We start from the raw sequence: 17420 nt of genomic DNA on the forward strand, positions 1-17420 counted from the left end.
GATAAACCTGTAACCACTAAGCATTATAAACTAATTTTCCTGAGGGCTATTGAATGCAACTTAAAATCAAGAGTGAAAGGAGTACTGAAGCTGACAGAATTCCATGTCCCTTTCTGGATGGCTGCTTTCATTAGATTGCACCAAAGATGCTTATCTTGGAGGTATTTGGTGTGCTGCTAAACAAAACAGGGGGCTCAAAGAGCTGGAATTTACCCCTAATTCACGGTAAGTGAATTAGCTTTGCACCCTAATCTTGGTCCCAGGCACTCTGTAGTAGTGCACAGTAAGGAGCAGCTGGCCGTCAGCTAGGCAACCATCCAAGGAAGAGCTGGCAAAGCATATTGTTACTTCACTCACCTAAAAGCATAGCTTCCCTCCCTTCAGTCCAGGTTTGAGGTCAGTTGGAGGACAGCTATATAGCTGGCATAGCTGCGAGACACACAAAGTGCCAGATAAATAGAGAAAAGTTTGCCATCGTTTCAATCTGCAGCTCAACACAAATATTCATCCCCCCCAAAAAAGTTGAGACAAAAAATAAAAGCACTGAAGCACTAGCTTGGCTCAGAAGCATTTATCTGTTGCATGAATCATACTTAGTACCTTAGACTTGATCTATATCTAGACACTGCGGCCTACCTATGCACCCTGTGGCTGGCCCAGCAGCAGCGATCATCAAAAAACATAGGCCTGCTACCTCGGAGAGCCAAGCCCGGCGTGGGGCAGTGCGATGGGGACAGTGCTGGGAGCTGTGCACTCTGGAGAGTGGCATCTCCTCCTGGAGCTGGGTGCACACCTGGACCCCTGGGGGGGCCCCTGGACAGAGCGTCCATCGCCCCTCCGCAAGGCTGGCTGGGCTGGAGGAGGTAGGCCCCCGAATCCGTCATAACCCCCCCTTCACCCGCCCCCCGTCATTGCCCACTCACCCAAAGTCGGGGCCCACCCAAATGTCCCATGCTAGCTCCGCCACTGGTAAGGGCTGTATCTTGTTCTGACATTGATGAGAGTTCTGCTGTTGACTTTAACGCACACAATGGGCTCAGTCATGGTTTGGCCATAGGCCCTGTGTGGGGCACTATGTTATGACTCAGAGCTAGAACTGCAAAGAATGGATTTTTTTTTCTGATCACTGGCAATTCTGAAAATTTGGAGAAAAATCATTCTGGGCTCAATGAAATGTTTTGCTTTGAGTTTGACCATTTCAAAATGCTTGCTTTTTAATAAAAGTCATTTTGAACTGAAAAATCAGAATGTTTCATTTAGAGTTTTTCCAGATTTTTTCTTTTAACCAAAACAATTTGGCAAAACAGTCACCAATTCACAAAATGTTTTGGTGTTGCCAAATTTGCATTTCTTTGGTAGAAATAAGTTTTCGTTGAAAACTTTTACCCAGCTCTACTTCGAACCATGATTTGCCTCCTGGATTTCCCCTTGCTTTGGAGTTGGCCCTATATCGTGGTGCATCCATGTCTCTTGGTATGTTTGTGCAGCTGTACTGGCCAGTGTAAAAATGGGTGGAGGCAGAGGCTACCTCTTCTCTACCCGTTCCGTCCTACACTTACCTCATGCACAGGAATTGAGGACACAGCGGCCCCTCAAAGTCTGCTCTGCCCCCTGTGCAGCTGCCCATGATATGGGGCAGTTGGTGCTGGGGTGCAAGAGAGTGCCTCATGTCCTCTTACTCTCATATATGGTCACACAGGTTCGGCTGCAGTCTGTTTCAGTGTTGGGCTCTTAGTATGACACTCGCATTTAAAAACAACACTTTATGGCAATATCATTAGGAATTTACCAAGGAGTTGCATAAACTACTTCTTTCCAGTTCTCACGGCATTGCCAATAAAATGCATTCCTATTATTTCTAATGGAAAGCCATCCTGTGAGTTGATCCTACCTCCATGTAAATCAATAACACAATTCCCATTAACTTTAGTGGAAGTTGTTCTATTAAATATAGTGGTTGCTACTTCTCTGGCTGCAGCAAATATTAACGTTCACAATGCCACATGTTGTCAGTAGCATGAAGTACGTAATAAGGCTCTCAAAAGGTGAATTACACTACACAGAGAGAGCCTATTCCCTGCAGTATTTCAAAAACAATCTTGTTCTTTATCATAGTCTATGGTGTACAAGGCTTTCATTACCTCTTCAGAAATGCTGGTTGACGATGCTGTAGTTATTGAAAATATTGGCTATATTACCCAGCACACTAAATTAATCAAATAACCCAGTTCCCTTAGTGTGGACCAGAGTTGGCCATACAAATACAACGCATAAGCCCAATTACCAGTGTAAATTGGATGTGGCTCTTCTTCAGTCAATACGGGTACATGAGTGTAAAACTGGTGGGCAGGGGAGGAGAATTGGACCCAATATTTTTCAGCAAATGCATAGCATATTTGGATCCCCATTCTCTTCTCCAAATATGCTGCCAACAGATTGGAACTAGGACTACATGATCAGTGATCCTCTGCTTATAGAGGAGTGTTGCTTGTAGGGAGAAATTCACCCCTGTTCACAGGGCCGGCTTTAGGCCGATTCCCCTGCAGGTAAGAGGGCCCCGCGCCTTAGGCTCACCTGGCGGTGGTCCGCTCCGGCAGCATTTCGGCGGTGGGGTGTATGTGTGTGTGTGTGTGTCTGCTCCGGGGTTTTCGGCGGCATTTCAGTGCTGCGGAAGCCGCGGAGCAGATCCCCCGCTGCCAAAGTGCCGCCAAAGACCCAGACCGCGGAATCGGGCCCCGCAGGTCCTAAAGCCAGCCCTGCCTGTTCTCAAGGGCCAGCACAAAGCATTCTGTTACATCCTAAAAATAGAGCTTGCATGAAACTTAACTGGTGCGTTGACCTATTGCTGACCTGGCCCTTTGCAGACGGGTGTATTTCACCCATAAAGTTCTCTTGAGCTCTGGCTGTCTGGGCTATTTCCTTCCTTCTATCCACATGGTGAAGAGGAGAGATTTCTGCTTCAGCACCACCTCTCCCCTAGCCAGACTACTTAGTGATCTGGCCTTAAGGCTGTTACTGGCTGGTCCAGCTGCCCCCAGGATCAGGGGAGCGTAAAGGCTTTAAGTCACCTTGTGCTACCCACCCATCGGATCTTGTGCTAAGCATTAGCTGAGCCAGACCTGGGGATCTGGGCCATGAATTGAAGAGCTTAATCCTTTTTTGAATCATGCTGGGCATTTATATTGGTGATGAGAACATCCACAATTACAGTGGCTAGGATAACAATATACCAAGGGATGTACAATGTGTGCATAAACCAAACACTAATTATCTTCCTCTATGGGTGGGTTATTCTTTAATTGTCCATTACAACCATTCTTATACCGTCCTGTGAAGCATCTGCTCCTGCTTGCTATTAAAGACAGGATACTAGACCCCCTGCTCTGATCCCATATGACAAGTCCTGTGTTCCTAAAAACATATCTTTACTTCCACACAGAGAATATTTGATATGGAAGTAAGTGAATAACAGTAAACAAGGTATCCCCACAATGCTATGGCTTGCAACACAACTTGTCAGAGCAGAATCACATTTTAAGCAGCACAAAGTATTTCTCTTATAACACCTGAGGAGCGATATTGATGATAACTTAATTCACACTGACATGTCCACATTTCTAATTGCTCTAGCTTTCACTCCTGCATCTTTAGATACCTGGGGAGAATTTGTAACACAGTAAATATCTGGGCCCACAGATAAACTGTTTGCATCCTAGTGGCATATTTCCCAAACAAAAGCTAGTGGTGGGATGAAATGACTTCTGCTAGTTGTTGTTCCTGCAGGCTACATTTAAGACGGGATGAGTTAGGGGCTGTGAAATGAAGGAGGCGTGGAGGAAAGTCAGAACTTTGCAACTGATAAAATTTTTTTAAAAAACAAAAATTAAACAAAAACAGGCCGAGTTGCTCATCAGGAAATATGGTGTGTATCTAAGAACTGAAAGATTTATTAACAATCCCCTGAAGAATATTCAGGACTAGAAGAAAACAGATTAATTATTCATTAGAAAACCTGCTTGGATTTTGGGAATGTTCATTTTGGATTAATGTGTGAAGAACATTGCTTAATTGACAATGTTATTGCAATCTGCTATATTGCTGCAGTAAGGAGATTTTCACCTGTCTGCTGTTGTTTTCTGCCATTATCACGAGGTGCTCAGAGTTCTCAGACAATGTTGCGTTTTATGTAACATCCCACAAGGGTGCCTGTCTCTGAAGAGCAAACCCTTCTATCCCTCTCTTCTGCTGTGTCTATGACTTGCATTCACCGAGCATCTGCTGTTGGAGAACATTTAGCAATAGAGATTTGGCTCTCGATTGCAGTTACCAGCAGAGATCGGGGCCTCATTTTGCTAAGCACTGTACAAACAATTATTGAGATGTTATGTACGTACAGAGTGAAACAGCACAGGTTCAGAAACTATCATCTGCTACAGTGGGGTAAGCACCCCTACCCTGGACTGAATGCTATGAACTGGGTTCTGCATGGGTTTTTAGTTTATATCTTTTTGCCTGGGATCCTTTCCTTTCCTTGCCACCCCAGTTTCAGCATGGGCCAGCTTTCATTTAATCTTGCAACACAAGATGGGTTAGATTTCCAGCCAGTCAAAGACATATGCCTATTTACACCCGCTGAGGATGTGACCTACAGTCTCTTTTCCTTCTTAGTCATCAAATTGCCTTCTGCTTTGGGTTTACATTGATTTCATGGGAGATCAGGGGAAGGAGGGTTGAGTGAAAAGTTTTGCAATTCCATCATCTGGGAAGTTTTCTTAAGCTTGCCACTGCTGGGAGTTTGCCATTTCTTTTGAAAAACTCACCTGTTTGCAATGAAATGGAACTTTCCCATCCAAGAAAACTGCCTGTCATTTTCACCAAAATAAAATAAAATAGGCTTCCGTTTTCAGTGAACTCACAGAAATATTGTTTCTTGTTCCACCAACTGGGAGAGATTTTTCACACAACACTTGCTCACTCTTGACTTCAAGCCTATAGTTCCAGCCTTGCCTTGCCTTTATGCTTTTTGGCTTGTTCTTTCCCAGTCTTCAACCCTTCCCTCTGGCGTTAATAAAAGTAAGTGTATTGGTTGATGTTTTCTTAGTTCTTGTGTGTGCTTAGCAATCAGTTGTAAGGCATGTGAATTATCAGTTTTCATGTTCTTTAATTTTTTCTTTTACAGCCTTCCAGCAATAAATGCATATTCAGTATATTTGTAAGACTGTTTGGACCTGGTTAGAAAATTTAGTAAAATCAGTTTTGAGACTAAAATAGGAAATCTGTTTCTGCACATGCTTCTGCTGTCCGCATAAGCCAGGAGTGGCCAACCTGAGCCTGAGAAGGAGCCAGAATTTACCAATGTACATTGCCAAAGAGCCACAGTAGTACGTCAGCAGCCCCCCATCTGCTTCCCAGCCGTCAGTGCCTCCCATCTGCCGGCAGCCCCCACCAATCAGCGCCTACTCCCCCGCCCACCACAATCAGCTATTTCACGTGCGCAGGAGGCTATGGGGGGGAGGAGGGGAGGAGCGAGGGCATGGCAGACTTAGGGGAAGGGGCAGAGGCCTTGGGGGAAGGGGTGGAGTGGGAGTAGGGCTCGGGGCAGAGCAGGGGGTTGAGCAGTGAGCACCCCCCAGCACATTGGAAAGTTAGCATCTATAGCTCCAGCTGCGGAATCAGTGCCTAGGTGAGGAGCCGCATATTAACCTCTGAAGAGCCACATGCGGCTCCGGAGCCACAGGTTGGCCACCCCTGGCATAAGCTCTCACTGTCTCTTATGCTATGTCTACATTGCACACCAGTGGCAGCAGATTGGATCCGTGTAGCTACACGCCACGGCAAAAAGCAAGCCATGCCCACACTGGTGTGGAGCTACACGCGTCAGTGAAAGGTTCTGGTGGGCAGAGGGGACAGTGGGGAAAAACTCTGGGAGCAGGGAGCTAGCAGAGCCATAAACTGCTGCAGGAGACTTTCCCTCTGGCAGGGAAAGACTCCAGCAGCAAGGAGGCAGTGGGATACTACACTGCTAAAAATAGATGGGGGAGGCAATAGTTGGGTGTGTAGAGAGCTGTGTAGATTCGGGCCTATCTTTACTTTACTCACCTTAGCAGTGCCTTGCCATCTACACTGCTATGTATACTCATGTGAGGGGGTATGTACTCTACACACCACTGTGTGTGTGCATTGTAGACGTACCCTTAGGTCCCAATCCTGCAAACATGGATGCACATGCTTAAATTTACAAGCTTATTTCTATAGGTCTGGTCACATGAGTAAAGTTAAGCATGTGCTTCAGTGTTTGCAGGATTGAAGCTTTAGTCTGCGTTCTGATGCTGTGCCTTTCCTTTGACATGATGCTTCTCTTCTACTGTCACAAGGTGCACTGTCCCTTTAAGGGCAGGCCATCCCCCTCCCTACTCCAAATACTGGGCATTTAAGGCAGGCTATAGTGCAAACATGGTGTGGAGCAAGGGCCTTCTGGGAGATGTAGTTCCTTGGGGGACCCTGGGAATTTTAGTCTGCTGTAAGGCATGATGGAAAGGAGTGCCAGCAAATATAAGGTGAAGTCTTCCCTCTGAAGTGAGAGAATTGCAGGGAGCAGAAGGTGTTGGGAGAAGCCATGGATTGGCCAAGACTGAGAGTGCAGCTGTCTGGAGAGCTGAGGAAGCAGCCTGTGGCAGGGCTGAGTGGGAGAGTCTGTGCGGAAGCCCCTCTTGCAGAGGGGTGAAGGAAGAGGCTGTGAGTAAAGAGCTTGGACCTGGAACCAAGTGCTAGCTTCTTTTCTTGGGTGGGGCACAGCTGGGTTTTCTGGAGCCTGTGGGGGGAAGCCCCCAGTCACCTCCAAAAGGGGAAAGGTCAGAGCAGGACCTGGGCAAGGGACTAATTAGTTGTTTGGCCTGAGGGGGACCCAGGGTGGAACTCTCTCTCGGGGAATGACTTGTGTCAGGACTTCTTGCTTACCCCAAAAGGATAGGATTTTCACTGGGCTTGGTCCTAGGACCAAATCTCAAATCACTTTTCCATCCCGGGAAGGCCATTGCAGAGAGGGGGAAATGAGGGAATGGCAATGTCCCCACATGGGGAAGAGGTAAAGACTCTGTTACAGCCACCCACATGCAAGGGCCTGATTAGTAGATTACATCTGCGTGAGGTGTACATTTATCAGTCACTCAAACAAAGTCAATAGCTACATCAGTGTAAGTGAGAGGGCAGTCGGACCCTGCATGCCTGCAAACCGTCTAGCCGTGAGGTAACAGGACTGCTAGTGATGCTCCATTTACTGCCTCAATATGCTCTAGAACAGAGGTTTTCAAACTGTGGGGCACACCTCCCTATGGGTGCAAGGAGGAACATTGTGTGTGGGGGGAGTAGCAGTGATGCCAGGTAGCTTGTGCCAGCCCCACCTAGCGGGGCACAGGCCAGCCCCCATGGGGGGGGGGGAAGGCAGGGAGCACCACCTCCACCCCCTGACTCACCTCAGCAGGCCACCCAGCCTGTGGGTCAGTCAACATCCGCAGTGCCGATTTCCATTCCTGGCAGCCTCTGTGCCCAGTGCTGGCTGCACCCCCAGAGACTGTTGCATGCGCCTTCCCCCACCCTAGAACAGGTGTTGGCCCTGCTCTAGAGGTTCAGCCTGGTTGCAAGGTAGAAGCAGCCCACTGCTGCAGAAGTCTTGGTTATATTTTTTTTTGTTTTGGTTTCTTTTTTTGTTCAGGAGCCAAACGGAAAAGTCTGACAAATATTTTGCCATGGAAATGTTTTGATTTTTCTCACTGAAATTTCTTTTTTCTTTTTGTTCTGTTTTAAGGTGTCTCTTACTCTGTTTTTAAATAAATGTAGCTAAATTTCTAAACAAAATGTTTCAGGACAAAAAACTGAAACAAAAGGGTTTGACTTAATTTTCTTTTTTGGTGAAAACTATTCACCAAATTCAACTTGAATTTGCAAATATTTTTGATCAACCCAAAACTGTATTTGTCAGCAAATAGACTAATCTGAAAAGCTTTGCCCAGTGCTATATTAAGCATGCAGGTAGTCTGATTTTAGGCATAATTTGCTGCAACAGGAGAAAAGGCAATGCCATAGAAAAATTAGTAACAATAACTTCCTGCTCACTGAGGGCACATAGATCCTAATTGTTTTTGTATACTTTGAAATCAGTGAGCATTGCTGAGTATTTTTGCTTTCTATGGAAGAAGAAGAAATATTTTTTGGGGAAAGGACAGTAACTGATTAATGGGTAGCTTGGTCAAGATTGTTCTCATGCTTTTATGATACCTGGTAATTACGGGGTCTTAATCTAGAATTGGTCTATGGCTGTCACTCAAAGGCTTATTGGATGTCTTAACTCCTGTTTTATGGTTACGTTTTGCTAAATCAGTGCCTGGTTGTACTGTAGTCAGTCTATTTGTGTCTTTGTCCGATTTCATCCTGAGATGACCAAAAATTGTTAAGCTACAATGGTGACTGCAATGTATTTGACAAACATAAAAAGCTTAAAAAAAACCCTTTCTCTTTGCTAGTGATTGTGTTGAGGTGCCTTCAGGATATGTTCAGCCAATAGGGTTTACTGTGATGTAATGCTTGAAACTTGATAACCTGTTGTCTAGGGCTGAATAAATTGGTTTTGGTTCAACTGCTGTTGCATATTTAGTGGAATAAACAGCTATGAAAGAGCTGCCATTTAAATTAGCCCCTGTAGGTTTCAAAGTTAACCTCCCCTTGGAGGTTAGCTCTAAGAGGTATGAACTACTTCCATTATTGTTTAAGGCTCTCTGCAGACTCAAGAAAGCAACACTTTACAGGCAGATTTGTTCTCGTGGTTTTTTGGGGGCAGGGGAAAATGGTTTTAGAAGCTTTACCCCTGAACACTTAGATACTAGAATTCAGTTTTGTGGCAAAGGCTGCAGCAAATTTGAGGATCAGAATTCCCCAGTACTTCACATTAATGTTTCCACTCTTGTGACTGAGGTTGGCTGGTGGTCCTGTCCTTGTTGTGGTGACTTCTCTGCTATGGAACTTGCCTGTCCTGAAGGACATTCAGTTCACTCCCCACATTTAAACCATAGATGGAGATACTCCTTTTATTGAAGGGATTTTTTTCAAACCTTGACAGCTTGGGAGGGGAGACGGATCCCAAAGGAAAGGGGCCCTAATGGAGTGCTCTGCCAGCAGTCCCCTTCTTTTTATAATGCAGCCATAAGCATTTACAACACTTTAATTTTCCTTGTGGTTATTGTGGCTGTGAGCGTTCTGGAGGATGGTGCATTTTACAGCATAAACCAAAAGCCGTTCCTAGCAATTGTCCACAGCAAGTTCATTACTTGAATCACTGGTGTAGACAGGATGATACTTTCCACTAGACCCAGAGCTTAGGCTACCAGAAATCCTTTAATCTCTTTTGGATAGTGGTGTGTCAGTGCATATGCGAATGTCGGAAGGGCGTCAAATTGCATAATAGGTTTACTTATCAAACTAGGCTAGCAGACATTTTGGGGATGCTTGTAGGTGGTATTTAGTACGTAGTTGGATCAGCTTCTGTTTAGATATTATCTTTGTGGAGAACATATTGTACTAATAACAACATTCAGCAGAAAGAACCTGGGCATTGAGTACTAGTGAAGAAGGCCACTTTAGTTCCTTGGATAGGCTGGTGGTTTTCTCCTGGATTGTATCCATTTTAACATACACGAAAGCAGGACCTTTGCCCCGAAGCACTAGCTCCTTCTTTGCTGACACTGAAAGTCATTTATCATCTTTTGCTTACTGTGCAGCAGTAAGACTTTGAGTCTGGCAGGGGTTCTGGGCTTTGGAAAATAAGCTAATGGAGACTCCACTTTACAGGATTACCATATTGCCTCGTGTTATTTTTGGAAGTGTTTATTTTAGAGCTGTGAAATTAATCTCCAAAATGCCAAGCAACACTTTGAAGAAGAAGGGGTGGGGGTGGGCAGGAAAAAACCCTGTCACTGAATTTTCTCCATGTAATTGGGTTTGTTCTTTAATCACAAAGAAATAGTCATCTGGCTGTGAAATAACTGTCATTGCAATGCACCCCCCTCCTTTGATTTCTGCTGGTTTTGGCAAATGCTGCATACAGTACAAAGACTCTCTCTGAGTTATTAATCATGTTTGGCAGCCGGGCTGCAATAATCTGCTGTCTGGAAACAAAGTAAAGTATTAATGTGCATGGTTTAAGATGTGAAGATAATATTCTTGATACAGCTGTACTACTCGTCCTGTGGTGCTGCTATAGTAGTGGGGAGTGGGCTTTTATCTCTGTTTGTTGAAAGTAGTTGAAGTAAAGCTGTATAATGTTGAGAATGGCTTCTCTAACAACCCCGGATCTGTGCTTACAAATGCACAAAGTTTGGGTCAAATTCCACTTTCAATTGCATGTTACTCCTGAGGGAATTCTGCACCAAAAAATGAAGTTCTGCACACAATAATTTAAAATTCTGCAAATTTTATTTGTCCTTAATTAAATTTGGAGGCTCCAGCATGGCAGTGGGGAGCACAAGGCACTGGCAGCATGGAGGTGGGAGATCACCCTGCAGCCTCCCCCCACACCTGGAGACAGGGAATAGGTGGTGAGGCTACAGCTGACCATGACACAATGCAAAGGCCAGGCCTGCCCCAGAAACACCCTGGGGCCCTGCCCCTCTGCACCAGGTGTGGGCAGGCAGGCTCAGCCCAGCAGGATCCCGAGGGGGGGGGGATCCAGGCGTGGGGTAAGAGGGTTCTGTGTGGGGGAACCTGGATATAAGCAGCTCAGTGGGGGATCTGGATGCATGGGGGCTCGTTTGGGGGGAGGGGAGGTTACAGGGGCAATGGTACTCTGCAGGGAATCTGAGTGAAGGTGGTTAGGGTTCAGCGGGGGGGGGGTCTGGGTGTGGAGGACTCGGGCGGGGGGGGGGAAGGAAGGAGGGGGGTCCAGGTGCTGGAGGAGTAGGGCTTGGTGGAGTGGAGGCTCAGTGGGCTTGCTTAACGGGGGAGCCCCAGATGCTGCCAAGGGATGTCACATGCTGGGCTCCTGATTTTTCCCCTACCAATCCCCCTCTTTTCTCTCCACACCCCTCTCCCTCTGCCCTATTCCACCCCATCCCTCTTTCCTTGCTCCATTACGGGCACTCACTGTTGTACAGAAAATAGGATGGCTCCCAGCACACAGAAGAGGAGCGTGACTGCCACTAGGACCCAGGAGGCAGCGTCCAACTGCAGAGGCAGCGAGTGATACCCTTCTTCAGCCAGGCAGCTCGGCACTTGCAATAATGGGGGGGGGGGCAGTGATGCATGACCCTATGTGCCCCCTATGCCTCGCCTCTGTTTCTGGGTGGGCAATGCCCCCCAAACAACAACCTTGGGTGTCCTCGGCCTCTCCCCACTAGCACAGCTTTCCTTTGCTTCCCCGTCACTTTCTGCAGGGAAGCAAATAAATCTGCGAGGGGACATGTTTTCTGCGCATGCACAGTGGTGCAGAATTCCCCCAGGAGTAGCATATACATGGTGCCCATTTAAATCAATGCCTACTAAAATACGGCACTGCAGCCATGTCTGTTCCCAGGAATGTTCAAAATAACAACCAACACAAGGATTTGGACACTGCCTGGGTCAGCGGGGCAAGACAGAGAGAAGTAAAGAAGGGCCTATGTATTATCAGCCCGTGTGTCAAGGAGGGTGGGGAATGATCTCAGCAGTGACTGAGAATGGATTGAGTACAGAGGACTTGGGAGGTAAAAAGCTTCAGCCATGTTAATTTATAATGCCTTTCTAAATACACCACCAAAAGGAGGTAGTTTTGGGCAGTGAGGCCCATCTCAACACAAAGTAGCTGTTTTTTATTTAAGAGGTTTTTTTTGGAGGGGGGGGGTGTTCTTTTTTTCCTGTCATAGAAACAGTAATACCATGATCCAGAAATCCAAAGGAGTTAGTTCCCATGGGAATTGAGGGGATAGCAGGACTTCTCACCAGGCTCCTATCATCTAAACATGGCTGGGGGAGCAGAACATGATACAGCCAGCTACCCCCTGAAGATGTCAGGTGAGGCAAGAGCAGGTACAAGACACCGCCCATCTTTGGAAGAGATGGCAAGATGAAAGGGCCTGTCAAGGACTTGGATCTTCAAGAAAGGTAGCAGCAGAAATCTTCCTCTTTTGTTACAAAGTTTAGCCTGGCTTACATCACTTCATTTGGGGCTGACCTCAAACACCAGGTCTGAAAACCCTGAACTTGTGCATTTCAAATCAGTATCCAAACTTTGCAACTTTTCAGTCCAGTTCTGCTCATTAGCATGAATGCTCAGTGGGAGACGTGAGCAAAATTGGGGATAGGGGAATTCCATGATAAGGCCACTTTTGTCAGGGGACTGAAACCAGAGCTGTGACCACTTTCTCTCTCTCTCTCTCTCTCTCTCACTGGAAAAGATCACTTGTGGGAGAGGAGCCTGTTGAGATTTACTGAACACAGAGCCAGTAGAATCATAGAAGATTAGGGTTGGAAGAGATCTCAGGAGATCATCTAGTTCAACGCCCTGCTAAAAGCAGGACCAACCCCAACTAAATCATCCCAGCCAGGGCTTTGTCAAGCCGGGCCTTAAAAACCTCTAAGGATGGAGATTCCACCACCTCCCTAGGTAACCCATTCCAGTGCTTTACCATCCTCCTAGTGAAATAGTTTTTCCTAACAGCCAACCTAGACCTCCCGCACTGCAACTTGAGACTATTGCTTTTTGTTCCATCAACTGCCACCACTGAGAACAGCCTAGCTCCATCCCCTTCGGAATCCCACTTTAGGTAGTTGAAGGCTGCTATAAAATCCCCCCTCAGTCTTCTGCAGACTAAATAAGCCCAGTTCCCTCAGCCTCTCCTCATAAGGCATGTGCCCCAGCCCCCTAATCATTTTTGTTGCCCTCTGCTGGACTCTCTCCAATTTGTCCACATCCTTTCTGTAGTGGGGGGCCCAAAACTGGACGCAATACTCCAGATGTGGCCTCACCAGTGCCAAATAGAGGGGAATAATCACTTCCCTCGATCTGCTGGCAATACTAATGCAGCCTAATATGCCATTAGCCTTCTTGGCAACAAGGACACACTGTTGACTTATCCAGTTTCTCATCCACTGTAATTCTGCAGAACTGCCACTTAGCCAGTCGGTCCCCAGCCTGTAGCAGTGCATGGGATTCTTCCATCCTAAGTGCAGGCCTCTGTACTTGTCCTGGTTGAACCTCATCAGATTTCTTTTGGCCTAATCCTCCACCTTATAGTCCATTCATGCAATCCATACTTTTTTAACTTGCTGGCAAGCATACTGTGGGAGACCATATTAAAAGCTTTGCTAAAGTTAAGGTATATCATGTCCACCGTTTTCCCCGTATCCACAGAGCCAGTTATTTCATCATAGAAGGCAATCAGGTTGGTCAGGCATGACTTTCCCTTGGTGAATCCATGTTGACTGTTCCTGATCACATTCCTCTCCTCCAATTGCTTCAAAATGGATTCCTTGAGGACCTGCTCCATGATTTTTCCAGGGATTGAGCTGAGTAGATAAAAACTCGTAGTAGTATTGTAATACAGAATGCTACTTGGCTGGAGGTGTGTGATTTATCCATCAGTTCCTTCATTTTAAATAATTACCCTTATCAAGCAGCCATACAAAGTTCAGCTTTGCAGTTCTCCTGTTAGGAGCTTTCTGAGAGAGTGAATATTAAAGGAAGCTTCCACTTTGCAGAATAATTGAAGTGAAAGCTAATGGTGGGTACCGCCTCTTGTTTATGGGGAAAAAGACAGGTTAGTGGCGTAGCAAAGATACTATTGATCTGAAGTGTTGGCTTCTTACCAACAATAAAGAGTTCCTTAAAGCCCTTTACCAATACAGTCAAAACTGTCTGATCCATTTGCAAGAGAGTTAATGCACATTCATTTATTGCTTTCATAATAATTTATGAACATATTTAACTTAACATGAGCCTTTCATTCAGCCACATAAACAGAGCCTTAGAGTTTCAGCAATCCAATAACACACAAACTCAGTTTGTCTCAGAAGAATTATTACTTTTTTTTTCTGGCTCAATTATTTTTTTAATGAGCTTTAAGCTTGGCACACAGTTGTTCAACTGTTTAAGTTCAGGTTAATTTTAACTACTGCAGCGAGGGGGAAGCCAGTGTTAATAACACTTCCAGAGAGCTCTAAACTCAGTTTGAGTGACTTTTTCAAAGTGTCACCTCTTCAGGTGACCCAGGTGCCGCACCTGTAGCAACTATGAGGAAGAGGCTATTACTATGACCACACACCTAAAATTCTGCAAAAGCTGGTTTTCCTACCCCCACAAAAGATATAGCGCAAATTTGTAGCCCCTGCTTGCTCAGAGTGGTGCTCTTATTTATTACTATGATTTATTCTTTGTATTACAGCCCCCAATCGGGATCGTTGTGCTAGTCACTATATAAGCCGGCTTTTGATAGAGTATCGTATGACCTTCTCATAAACAAACTAGGGACAGGGCCAGCTCCAGGCACCAGCTGAGCAAGCTGGTGCTTGGGGCGGCAGATTGTTGGAGGCGGCATTCTGCCCAATCCTAGGGCGGCACGGCCGCTTTTTTTGTTTTTTGTTTGTTCTTGTTCCACTCCGGCTGCCCTGTAGGGGGCGGTGGCGCGGAGAACCAGAGCGCCCTGCAGGGCAGTCCTCTTCCTTCCCTCCCCACAGACCGGAGCGGAGCTCTCCCAGCAGGAGGTGGCGCAGCGGGAGGGGCCACGTGGTAGCGCCCCTGCTGTAGCCCTGGCCGCCCCCTTCTCTCTCTCTCCCGCCTGCTCCTTCCCCCTCCCCCCCCCCCCCCAGCCGGTCCCTCTGCACCCGCGCTCCGGCCGCAACGCAGGTTTTTTTTTTTTTTTTTTTTGCTTGGGGCGGCCAAAAAGCCAGAGCCGGCCCTGACTAGGGAAATACTTTATAGTAGCTCCATCTAAGTTGTAGGTGCATAACTGGTTGGAAAACCGTTCCAGAGAGTAGTTGAGTGATTCAGTCAAACTGTGGTGTCCCACAGGCATCAGTCCTAAGTCCGGTTCTGTTCAATAACTTTATCAATGTTTTAGATAATGGCATGGAGTGCACACTTATAAAGTTTGCGGACGACACCAAGCTGGAAGGGGTTGCAAGAGCTTTGAAGGATAGGATTAAAATTCAAAATGATATGTGCAAACTGGAGAAATGGTCTGAAATAAGATGGAATTCAATAAGGACAAATCCTCAGTACTCCACTTAAGAAGGAACAATCAGTTGCACACATACAAAATGTGTGCCTAGGAAGGAGTACTGCAGAAAGGGATTTGGGGGTCCTAGTGGATCACAAGCTAAATATAAGTCAAAAGTATAACACTGTTGCAAAACAAGCAAACATCATTCTGGGATGTATTAGCAGGACTGTCGTAAGCAAGACACAAGAAGTAATTCTTCTGCTCTACTCTGTTGATAAGGCTTCCACTTGAGTATTGTGTCCAATTCTGGGTGCCACATTTCAGGAAAGATGTGGACAAATTGGAGAGAGTCTGGGGAGAGCAACAAAAATGATGAAAGGTCAAGAAAACATGACCTATGAGGAAAGATTGAAAGAATTGGGTTTGTTTAGTCTGGATAAGAGAAGACTGGGTGGGGGTGGGGGATATGTTAACAGTTTTCAGGTATATAAAGGTTGTTACAAGGAGGAGGGGGGGAAATTATTCTCCTTGTCCTTTAAGGCTAGGACAAGAAGCAATGGGCTTAAATTGCAGCAAGGGAAGTTTAGGTTGGACATTAGGAAAAACTTCCTAACTGTCAGGGTAGTTAAACACTGGAATAAGTTGCCTGGGGAGGTTGCGAAATCTGTCATTGTCTAACCTGCTCTTAAAAATCTCCATCTATCAGCGATGGTCTGGATAATACTTCGACCTGTCTTTAGTGCCGGGGACTGGACTAGATCTCTTGAGATCCCTTCCAGTCTTACAATTCAATGATACTATCAGTGATCGTAAGAAACAGTCCTTGCTCTAAATAGACAATGTAGACCAGTGGTTCTCAAATGTATTTAATTGGGCGCTCTTCGTTGTGTCTGTAGTCATTTATGCCCCAGCTCCCCAAATACATATACTGTCACTCAGCTATGAAGGCAGCGCTGTGTCATTATCACTTTTCACAGCAGACCTAGTGCCCAATTGCCACCTTTATTGTTGCCACCCCAAGACTGACAGCCAGAGCACCACTGCCTCCAGGCTCAGAATGGGTGGGCGGAGGAGAGCCTGGGCTGCCTCCCGGTGCGGGATTGAAGCGAGAGGAGAGGAGAGGAGAGGAGAGCCCGAGCCTGGGCAGTGGGGCTCCGGCTGTCCCCTTTATCCCTGCCTCCCAGGTGTGCATGGCCCTTCTGCATGAGGTCTGACAGCCAGAGCTCTTTAAAAAAACAAACACCATGTAGCCCATAGACTCACGGTGTTGGCTCCACAGTGGATGCAGATACTGTCACATACTTTTTGGCCCTCCATGCTGATTAGGAAATCAGGAGTCCATGTTCAGATAAAAGGTGTAGTCTGCATTTCATCTCAAAAGCATTATAGATCTGTGTTAGCTTAAAAAAATCAACCACAACATTAATTAGGAATTAGCTAAAGATGCAAAATTTTGATCTGGAATTTGCAGTCCCAAGTGTGTTAGAGGCATTTGAACCTAAGATGTAGGATTGACTCACCATAATTAGAGTCCTTTTGCAGAACTTGGATCTGGATCCAGGCTTAGTTTCCAGACACTTCCCAAAGTATGAAGTAGTTTGGATCACAGTTTTGACTTGGAACCATCTCAAAAGTCTGCATTAACGATCATGTAGTCTGTTCCTCCCCCAACATCCCCCCCCACCCCGGGAACCTCATTGCTCCAAAGGCAGCTCTAAAAGAACATGATGGAAACAGTAATTAACAGAAACGTTTTTTTTTATTAGCAACCACACAAGAAACTGGGGGATGAAACTGGGACGGGGGCTTGGGTGAGGCGGGAAGGAAAGGACTTATCAAATTTTGGGGAATGAGAGCCTTCTGGTACTTGAGCAGTCTGCAGGGGTGGAGTGAGAGTTTTCACGGACTCTGCCGCCCCTCCTTCTTGGGACTTTGGGTGAGGGGGGTATGGGACTTTGTGGCGGGGGAGGGCGGTTAGAGATAGACTGCAGCGGGGCTCTGCCTCCTGCCTCCGGTCCTGCAGAACATCCACAAGGCGCCGGAGCGTGTCCGTTTGCTCCCTCATTAGTCCAAGCAGCGTTTGAGTCGCCTGCTGGTCTTCCTGCCGCCACCTCTCCTCCCGTTCCATGTGTGATCAGTGCATTTGGGACAAGTTCTCCCTCCACTGGGTCTGCTGGGCTGCCTGGGCTCGGGAGCAGCCCATAAGTTCCAAGAACATGTCCTCCCGTGTCCTCTTCT

Source organism: Emys orbicularis, chromosome 4, assembly GCF_028017835.1.
Source record: "Emys orbicularis isolate rEmyOrb1 chromosome 4, rEmyOrb1.hap1, whole genome shotgun sequence".
In the NCBI taxonomy this organism is placed as follows: domain Eukaryota; kingdom Metazoa; phylum Chordata; order Testudines; family Emydidae; genus Emys; species Emys orbicularis.